The 10,000-nt window shown below is 41.1% G+C and overlaps 1 protein-coding gene and 1 long non-coding RNA gene across 2 annotated transcripts in view; one reads left to right on the top strand and one right to left on the bottom strand.

The window, feature by feature from the left end:
- LOC137989084 (cytosolic Fe-S cluster assembly factor NUBP2-like) overlaps positions 1-3,337 on the top strand; it is a 20,807-nt gene extending 17,470 nt beyond the window's left edge. The window contains exons 11-12 of the mRNA XM_068834976.1: positions 1-955; positions 2,929-3,337. The exon at positions 1-955 is cut by the window's left edge and continues 276 nt beyond it. The gene's annotated coding sequence lies outside the window, so the exon portion shown is untranslated. The remainder of the gene's footprint in view (positions 956-2,928) is intronic.
- A 760-nt stretch (positions 3,338-4,097) lies between these two features.
- LOC137989089 (uncharacterized) lies at positions 4,098-9,679 on the bottom strand. Its single transcript, XR_011120859.1, has 3 exons — positions 9,416-9,679; positions 5,997-6,322; positions 4,098-5,281 (listed from the first exon to the last, which is right to left on the bottom strand). It is a non-coding gene; the product is annotated as an uncharacterized lncRNA (long non-coding RNA).
- Between the last annotated feature and the right edge of the window lie 321 nt (positions 9,680-10,000).

Genomic DNA, 10,000 nt, shown 5'->3' with positions numbered 1-10,000 from the left:
AGTCATCTTCTGGGATTGCGGAGCTTGTTAATTTAAGGCAACGGTTTCAAAGTTGAGAAACGAGTATTACAAGTTCGCAAGTAAATGAAAGATTTCAGTTACTCTGTCGCTTTCATACAATTGTGGGGACAGTGATTTTAAGATGACGCAGCGACGAAGGGAAAGTAATCTGCAGGACTTTTTAGCGTTTTTGTGGTCTTAGTTGGGTATAATTTATAGGAAAAGACCTATGTAAAGAGATTTATATATTGTTGCAAATTACCAAAGTAGATAGTCTCAAAATGCTATTGAGGCGGCATCCGACAGAAAAGCTGATTAGGAGAACACGCCCCTCTAAGGAATGTCATGGTTCCAAGAAATGAAGACCGCTACACCATCCCGGCGATTTGGCATGACACTTTGTGGCGTTAATTAATTGTCTTTATCCCGAGACACGAGTGATGTTGAATTTGGGGAAAAGAACAAGGGGACACCTCGTGACGCTTATTGAAATCCTCGTGCATCTAATTGCTAGCATTTCCGGACACATCTGTGCCGGCCAATCAGAAACCGTGAATAATGAATTTTCCCCTTGGGTTTAAAAATGGTCCATCTGGCGTCGTTCTTAAAATAGCTTCTCTAAAGAGAAAAAAAAACAATCCGTCCGGTTTTTCGTGTGATTTCTTATTAAATACTAATTACAGGTAGCTGCAAGGACGAAGGATACATAACCACAAAGGCAATGCTGCTGGAAAAAGGTGACTTTTACATGATCTATGTACCGTTTGGTAAACTGACCTTGTTTGAGGATCCCGATGCGACACCGTTTTACCAGGGGAGGGCATCGACTAGAGGAATCAAATGCGACGTGTGGCAGCAGATACGCATTAACTGGCCGGAAAAGACCATGGAAAAAACAATATGGCGATGGTACTTCACTCGAGTAAACTGGACACAGAACCTAGAAGTTCAACCGGTGAGATTTATATTAGAATCGCGTGTACCTAAGGGAATTCTCGCCATCTGATTGGCTATCATGCAAGACAAGATATTCAGAGTGGAGTTGCGACTTTAAAACGAGCCTGACCGATATTACACCGTGGCGTTACATAGCAACGGAGGCAAAAAATTGAAAAGAACTGGCCCCAGTTGTTCAATAGATGGATCACGCTGTCCACCGGATAAATCACTATCCATTGGATAACGCAATTGAATTCGCTATGACTTTTCCACTGGATAGTGATTTATCCGGCGGATAGCGCTATCCATTGTTTGAACAACTGGGACCTGTTCGTTTAGAAAACCTGTCGTAAATGAGGAAGATTTTCCTCGAGACAGCTCTTTGAAATATAATGGCTTTTTTAGCGCGCATTGAATACTGCAACATTCGCCAATAGGTAAATTAATTAAATGGCTTCATCTTTGAAAATCTATGGGGCTGTTTACATGGAGGTAGGAAGATCCTAGCACTAGGAAGATCCTAGAAGGCGGATCATCCTAGCGCCATATGTTTTCTGTATCCAGTTTACATGAAAGAGGTCGTACTTGGCCCTAGTGCTAGGATCTTCCTTGTGCTAGGATCTTCCTAGCTGTGAGCTAGGAAGATCCTAGCACCATGTAAACTGCCTTCGCTCGGAAGTTCCTGGTACTAGGGACAAAAAAACAAAAATGGCGGCGAAAGACCCAAATTACATGTTTGTTGTTCTGGCCCGCCATCTAGCTTTCATTCTCCACTTCCACCTAGATAGAAATTTCTGCATGTAAACCAAACGAAAAGTTGCTTCGCCTTCTAGGATCTTCCTAGTGCTAGGATCTTCCTACCTCCATGTATACAGCCCCTATGTGATTCAAGGAAAATTTCACCACCTGACTAATACAATAATACAATACATACTTAATTGACCTCTCCCCATACGGGCTTTTCAGGGCCAATGGAACACAATGAACGAAACGACAGAACACAACAACAACAACTGTTAAGAATCCCAACTGGCCGGAGGCAAACCAGTTGGCTATTTACAACTGTCGCGGGGAAGTTGAACCTGGGACTACCAGGAACAAATTCAACGAGTGATTAAAACGGGTCTTAAACCCGGGATCTCCGGATCTCAAGGCAAGCGCCCTAACCACTGGGCCACACTGCCTCACACACCTGACTCGTGAATTCATGTTAATTTTCACGCGAAAAACCGATAGTGCGATATCGGTTTTTGGCGTGAAATTTAACGTGGAATTCACGAGTCAGGTGGCGAAATTTACCTACAATATCACAATTGGCGCATTCTACCAATTTGTCCCGGGCTCGATTCCTGGCCCACAGACATATTTGAGTTAAGTTTGTTGGCTCTCCACTCTGCTCCGAAGAGTTTTCTCTGGGTTCTCCATGTTTTACTCTCTCACCAAATTTGATTCGATATACTTTGATAATCAGATTGCTAGCAATACACATGGTGCTCTGCTGTGCAAGATGGAGATTTGACGAAGGGATTATCATTTTTGAAATTTAATAGCATAGCAGAGGGCTAACCTAGATGTCACCATTTCTTGGTTTGAAGCGCGATTTCCCGGCTGAAATATCCGAAGATATCGTCATACAGTCCCTTCAACGTGTCACAATGGCAGTGACCAACGTGTTGTCCAACATGTCTGAAGAATTCTAAAAGGCGTTTTGAAAACGATAATGGTCACTAGTGGTTATAAAAATGATACTTCAGTTTCGGTGGTGGGCAGCGGTCGTTTTTCTAGTGTTGACCGAGAGAACCGCGGCAGCCTCTAAGCGCACAGATGTTGGGTCTCCCGTGTGAACGTTCGTTTTCTTGGGTTGCGTCTTGTTTTGCGTTTACGTCCTCAGTGTAAACTGTCCTGAATTGTCCTCGTGACTCTCATTTTGAAGTGGGCAACTTTCAGTGCTTTGTGTTCATTAATTAACATTTTTTTCTCGCTTTTTAGGTCCCGGTCAAACTTACAATCGAAGGGAACATAACGATTAACGCCACTGCGAAAATTGAATACGAACTAAACCTCAACTTCTACTCGTTCGAAAGCCGTTACCCGGGCAAAAGTGCATTCGACTTGTCAACTGTCTGCAACAAGAAGCCAGCACCCACTCCAGAAAAGAGTAGTTTATCCTCAGGAGCGGTTACTGGGGTAGCCATTGCGTGCATTGTGGTAGGGTTGTTGCTTGGGGCTTTAGTAGTGTACGTTGTCTTCAGAAGAGTAGTTCTCGCTAGAATGGGGCCTCCTCCTCAAAAGTTCCCACAGGTTTGATTATTAGAGATTTTATGTTCGCGTTAGGTAATAGGCAAACCGTGCCCACGCTGAAATTTTGCTGATACAAAAGAAACGCGTGTCTTTTGGCAACAGATATCAAACAACTTGCCAAACTAGAGCAATGAAAGTTAATAAAATAAGAAGTTTTTCCTGCTTTTATGTCAAGGGCCAGCCTGTTCTTTGCCGTTTCACGCAAAAGAAGATACTGAATCTTTCTAGTCATTGATTTGAATCCAGTGCAAAAGAGTAGAAGGTAAATCTATTGTGAGACAATACTCTGTAAATTTAAGGCATCACTAACCGATTGATTGATTTTTTTTTGTGAATTAAACACCAAGAAAAAGTGGGGGGAACTCAAGGCTTTTGATACTCGGCTTTCTAGTAAAGGCTGAAATGGTCAAACAATAAGATTCGCTTATAGAAAGGACGTGTATAAATAATTACATATAACTTTTTGGTGATAGTATTTGTGACCATGAACAAAAACAATGTGATTGCACAAAGCAATAGACTTTTGTTTAAAGTTCTTATCACCTCAACACACTTTTCCACTATATTTATTCTCAGAAATCATCCCAAATACATCGTGTTGTTTTTAGAACATTTAGATTGAAATTTCGTTCTTTCATTGGCTTTGAAAAACGGGAAAAGTGGTCATACCATGATTAATAACCAGGCAATGAAGGGGAATGGGTTCGATACGGGGTTGACGTCAGAAATTAATTTCATCGATGTTTTCATAGTACACCAAAATGGCCGCTGTGACGTCATGTGAAAACCATCTATATCACCTCTACTTTGCAACAGCCATTTTGCCACTGTAAACAGTCAAAAGGCTTATTGGGTTTCTTTATTTTGGTACAGAAAGTACCTTCAAATTATCCAAACGGATAAAAATGTTGGTCACTTTTAAAAGTACTCATACAACGACACACTCTGGAACTAGCCTCCGCTTTATTTAGCACTTTCTTTGTCACGCAAGGCTCTTCTTATTTGTTAGGTTCTTCTCCTCTTCAAAGACCATTGCCTAACGACCTAATTAAGAGTACTTTATAAAAAGGTGAAAGAAATATTTCTACCTGGTGAAAGAATTATGAGTAATTTCTCAAAACGATAATTGTTGCGTGACGGAACAAAACAGACTAGCAGTGGACGGACCATTTAATTATTGAGAAGGGGGAGGGGGGATAGGGTAATGAACCAAAGCAGTTATTCTCCGCGCCCTCTCCGATTTTATCCCTGGGTTTCCTAGTTATTTAGCAACTAAAGCCCCGTCTGCACAAACAATTTCCATGTGAAATTTTTTATTTACTCGTGTAGAGGAAAAAAATTGGCCAATTTTTGTGACAAATATATTTGCTGAAAAGCTGAAGTGTTAGCTTAAATTATTGTCAAATACCAAAAAATTGCTCGTGCAGACGACTCGTCAAATAAAATTATGACAAATTTTTGTCTCTTTGTGGGCGCCATTGGAAGACGACCAGGCAACCCCGCCTTGTTTCTACTTTATCTCTGATGTCCAACGGCATTGTTGACCATCTTAACAGCGAATTGTCAACTATCATTTGTTGTGCTATCTACACGATCCAGTGTGTTTTCTACATAAAATTGTCACATAAAAATTGCTCGTGAGGACCGGGCTTAACCTTTTACTCTATCCCTGGGTCAGCCTGTAAAAAGGTTCAATGAATAACCTCCCCTCCCCTCGCCCCCCCCCCCCCCCCAATCTGAAAAATAAATAAAAACCTAAATTATCCATCGAAATGGTTGCAGAACCAGTCTCAGTCGTTGGAAAAGGGGAAAAAGTATGGGTACAAAGTTGATATTATGTTACATCAGCCCAAAAAAAGCAAAGGTAATTAAACTAAGTACGCCACTGATGATTGCTTTTTCGTTGCCTCCAGATGTGGGATCGGGGCGGTCCTGTTTGTTAGGACAGAATGGATTGAAATTGTCCAGTGGTGGCGGCTTGTTGTGAGAACAATGCTTCTTCATCAAGTCTCTGTTGCACTTTTTTGCCTTCTTGAAAGAACTGCGATAAAATAAGGAGAAAGATATTAAAGCAATTACTTGCTTTGTCAATGCGTTTTGCGACAGACTACACTGAACAGGCAATATAGGAAGAACACGACCAATCGTCTTAAATACAAAAGCGAACAATATTGCAATAGCAATAGCAACGTTCAAGATAGCCCAACTCAGTGACATGGTTACGAAGCAAGGAATGTACAACAGAAAACTTGCAACTACGTTTAAGCACTAGTAATCAAAGCAGGGAGCCATTGTAAGGAGTAAATGGAATTGAAACAAAGAATGTGCTTGGGAAGAACCAAACCTGCTCATCTCTAGTGAAAAGAAGTTGTATCTGAGAGTGCGCACTAAGTTTAATGGTCGAATATCTTTCAAATGTACGTTTCGATCTTGTCACTAGAGTCACGTGGGATCGTGCGTCTGCGCATGATTCGATTGAGCTCTTCTGACTCTCAGACATGCGCAAAAGCGGAAATCTCTGTGGGCATGAGAAATGCACTTTCACGTAACGACGAACTTGTACTCGGAATCACGTTCGCACAAGAGTACATCGGTTGAAAGAGAATTTCGTTACTCACGTTCCGTATTTTTGTCTAATTATCGAAGAGTATCACAACATCTCATTAGATATGGAATTAATCTAGTACTGTCTGGCGGATCTATGTCAAGAATTTTTTGATTATTTTAGCTTCTTTCCTAGAAAATTGATTTCTTACTCGCACAGCTCAGGCATGTTTCCAAGGGAACTGGAATTGTTCATCTTCATCTTGAACTTGCTGAAGAAAGGCTCTGCGCATGTCTTGCCTTGATCATAAAAGTCCGGTTTGCATTTCAGCAAGTGCTTGATTTTCTCTGATAATCCTGTAGTATTTATAGGACCATGGGGCATGCCACACATCATTCCCGCAAAGTGATGCACCATTGATCTAATGTCAGCCATGCCTCCCATAGCCATGCTCATATTGGATATAAATTTAGAAAATTGCCATAACAGTCAAGAGAGAAGTTCTTGAAACACATTTTAAATTTCTTTAGCTCCTCACTGCAAAAGAAAAGAAAAAAAGGAGAAACACAATTAAAAGCTAGAGCGGTTTGCAAATGAGTGTCGTAAAACCAAAACCAAAGTAATTACTTTGGCCAATCAAAAAAGACGGAGATAATCCAGCAAACAAATCAAAACTCGAAGTCATTACACGCAGCCGACACAAAGCGCGGGAAAGTGTGCACGGTGAGCCACGATTGATTTTGGTTTCACTTCTGATTGGTTGAAAAAGTGGCGCGAGAACTTTGAACCAATCACTGAGTGAAGTAATGCAAAACCAAAGTAGTTCTCTAATTACTTTCGACACTCAATTGAAAACAGTTCTATTTATCATTACTACCACCGGTCTGGACAAAGAGATGTACATTTGTCGTTGGTGATGTGGTGCCAGGATGCTGGGATAAAATCCGGATGCTCCGAACAGCTTTTTCTCGCGGCCATGTTTTTTTTCGCACGCGTCCGACGGACCAAGCAAAAGAGGCCTTTCTTGTACCAGTCGCAAGGACAATTAAAATTGAAACTTTTTTTAAAAGAAAACACCGTATCTCTGAAATCTCGATCACATAGCAGTATAGCACTTCAGACTTTCCTTTTATTTCAATGCATCAATTTTAGATGCAGCTCTAGAGTCCACTTCCAATTAATACCAAAATACTCTTTCTTTGCCATCCAAATTTTTACATAAGCTAAGCATTGGGACCATTTTAAGTCCCAAGAGAAACTGGAAACAATGCTTAGGGCCAACAAAGAGTATTATGGTATTTTTGAAAGTGGCCTATTGTGTTTATGGTCAGAATGCATTGCTTTTGTCGCATATTTATACGTGTACATTGCTTTGTGAATCTTGAAACCCAACAATATGGCATGTTTCTTAAGCCTGGAAACTTCTCTGGACATTATGGTAAAGAGACTGTCAACATGCCACACTAAGGCCTTTCAAAAACGTGCCAGTTGCAATTATCTGTTCAATTTTTAACAACGGGAATTACTTGTAAATGGTTTGAACCCAGGAGTTATATCATAATTAAGTAAAGTACGATCGTCCGGGTGAGTGTAGTCCTGAGAAGGACTGTTTGAGATGACATTAACTGACGTTTCGACAACCTGAGCGGAAGTCATCTTGAAGAAGTCATCCTGAGCGGAAGTCTTGTCAGGTTGTCGAAACGTTAGTCAATGTCATCTCAAACAGTCCCTCTCAGGACTACACTCACCCGGACGATCGTACTTTACTTTATTATGAATGGAATTACTGTAGCAGTCCCGGTCACAGGACTCTGACTCTTGGGCGTCGTGTGATTTAGACAACTTAGTGATTTTGCAAACCGCTAGCAGTCTATTAAAAATACTATCATTCACGTTTTACGCATGCGTACAGTGTTCTCCTCTTACATCGCTTTGCCACATCATAGTCAGGAATCATCACAAGTCAATGCAGATGCGCACTTAGTGAATGGCTTTCATCCTTATCCACATCATAAATGTGGGAGAAGTGGTTGGACAAACACTCCTTAAAGTCCTTGAAAAGCCCTGGAATTTAATTTTGGACTTCAAGAGCGCTTGAGAAGCCCTTGAAAAAAGGGATTTGGCGGGAAACTACTTGAAAGCTCCTTGAAATTTTGCTTGGGTGAATATTGTTGACATTGCATCATACTAAGTTAAAGAGACATTTCATAAATTGAACCCAAATTTGCCTATTGGAAAAACATTAAATGCAAAAATTGAAATGCCTGTGCGTGCACTTAACCCGCAGGGGGTGGGAAAGAATATCAAGATAGGCTTTTTCAGCAAAGAAAACACTGAAACACGATGTAAGAAATAGAAATCTTCTTACAAACACTCCTTGGAAACTCAATTCTGGTTCTTGAAAACTCCTTGAATACCCCTGGAATTTTATGTGCAAAATCCAGCACGAACCCTGAAAACGTACTACTCCACAGATTTAAGAAGACCTCGTAGCCACGCATGGTTTTCGTTTCCGGCCGTAGGCCGGACATTTCGTCCGGTCGTTTCCCATTCCACGTCGGGTACTTTGATGCCAATATTTGAGGGGTTTGTTTTATTTTTTATTATTAATTTCTTAAAGAGAATTTGAGTGAACTCCAGCCTTGCCTTGGAAACTGGTTTTTGGGTTCCAGAAACACCGGAAACAGCGTTTCTGATTGTTCTATTTTAAAAATATATTGGGGAAGCACGCAAGGCGCTTTGTGGCGCAGAAAAATGTCACGTCCAGTGCTTTCAGAAATATGTCCGCTACTTTATAAAACTGTCGAAATTCCTAAAGTCAACCCTTTCCCAAAAGAGTATCATATTTCCCTTAACGCTGAGATAGCTCTGTTTTGATTGGCTTTTACAACAGTGGGCGTGCTGAATCTCCCAAGGGAGATTGGCGTATGCAACAGTGGGCGTGCTGAATTTCCCAAGGGAGATTGGCGTATGCAACAGTGAGCGTGCTGAATTTCCCAAGGGAGATTGGCGTATGCATCAGTGGGCGTGCTGAATTTCTCAAGGGAGATTGGCATATGCAACATTACGCGTGCTGAATCTCTCAAGGCAGGCGTTTTATAAATAAATCTACTCGGGAAAGGGTTGGCTCCTAAGGCAAGAATGGAAGATTGAGGCTCCCCTTGATGAGCTCCTGGAGGCGTAAGATTGGGAATGGTCAAATCATACAATACAATACAATACAATATATACTCAATTTACCGCTTTCCTTGGGGGCTTTTTAGGGCCAATGAAACACAAGCAACGAAACGACGGAACAGGAGGGCAGCAACTTACAACAACAACAACAATTGTTAAGAATCCCAACTGGCCGGAGACAAACCAGTTGGCTATTTACAAGTGCAGATGGGAAGTTGAACCAGGGACTACCAGGATGAAATTCAACGAGTGGTCAGAGCGGGTCTTGAACCCGGTATCACCGGATCCCAAGGCAAGCACCCTAACCACTGGGCCACACTGCTTCCCCATATCAAGAGGCACGCAGTAGTGCTTGCAGAAAATGACTTTTCAGTTTTCGCCCGAGGAAAAACCTGCTCCTGATTGTAATATTATACTGACGAATGTTGTGTGCATTCTTGCGATACCGCTTACCTGCAATTTGCACCCTGTTTCATCACTTTCTCCAGAAATGTGCGTGCACACATCTTATCTTTAGCCTGAAATTGTTCCTCGGTGCATTTGCTTTCGATGACTTCAACACCTGTCACACGCATTGGTAGATGTATCAAAGGAAAAAAAACGTTGAATGGTTAATTTAAACAGGAAAAAAACTTAGCAATGAACCGTATGTCTGAAGTGTTTAGAATGCTATCACAGAGCGTGTTTTAAACGACGGCAAGTCTTTTATCCAATTTAATTAAAAGTGTACGGAGACTTCTTTCGCAGACATTTAGGGAATTTAGTGACAATAAATTCACGCACGCAATGCACGCCTATTTTTCAACTTTTGTTCTGGAAACGCAGAAAAATGATGTTATATTGGAGTCAAAAGTTGCGCAACTAGACAGTTGTTCAGAGATTGATGACTGTATGTATAAACGCAGATATGAAAATGTCCGCGAAAAAACGTCAAATCGCCAATAAAAACTAATAAAAATCTTTAAACCTTTATCCAACATCGAGTAGTAAGTTTTAAAAAGTAGATATAAGAGATAAGAAGGAAACAACTATTTTTTA

The sequence above is a fragment of the Montipora foliosa genome, unplaced genomic scaffold, assembly GCF_036669935.1.
Source record: "Montipora foliosa isolate CH-2021 unplaced genomic scaffold, ASM3666993v2 scaffold_438, whole genome shotgun sequence".
In the NCBI taxonomy this organism is placed as follows: Eukaryota; Metazoa; Cnidaria; class Anthozoa; order Scleractinia; family Acroporidae; genus Montipora; species Montipora foliosa.
The sequence above is the reverse complement of the archived record's forward strand: the minus strand, read 5'-3'. Positions and strand labels throughout refer to the sequence as shown.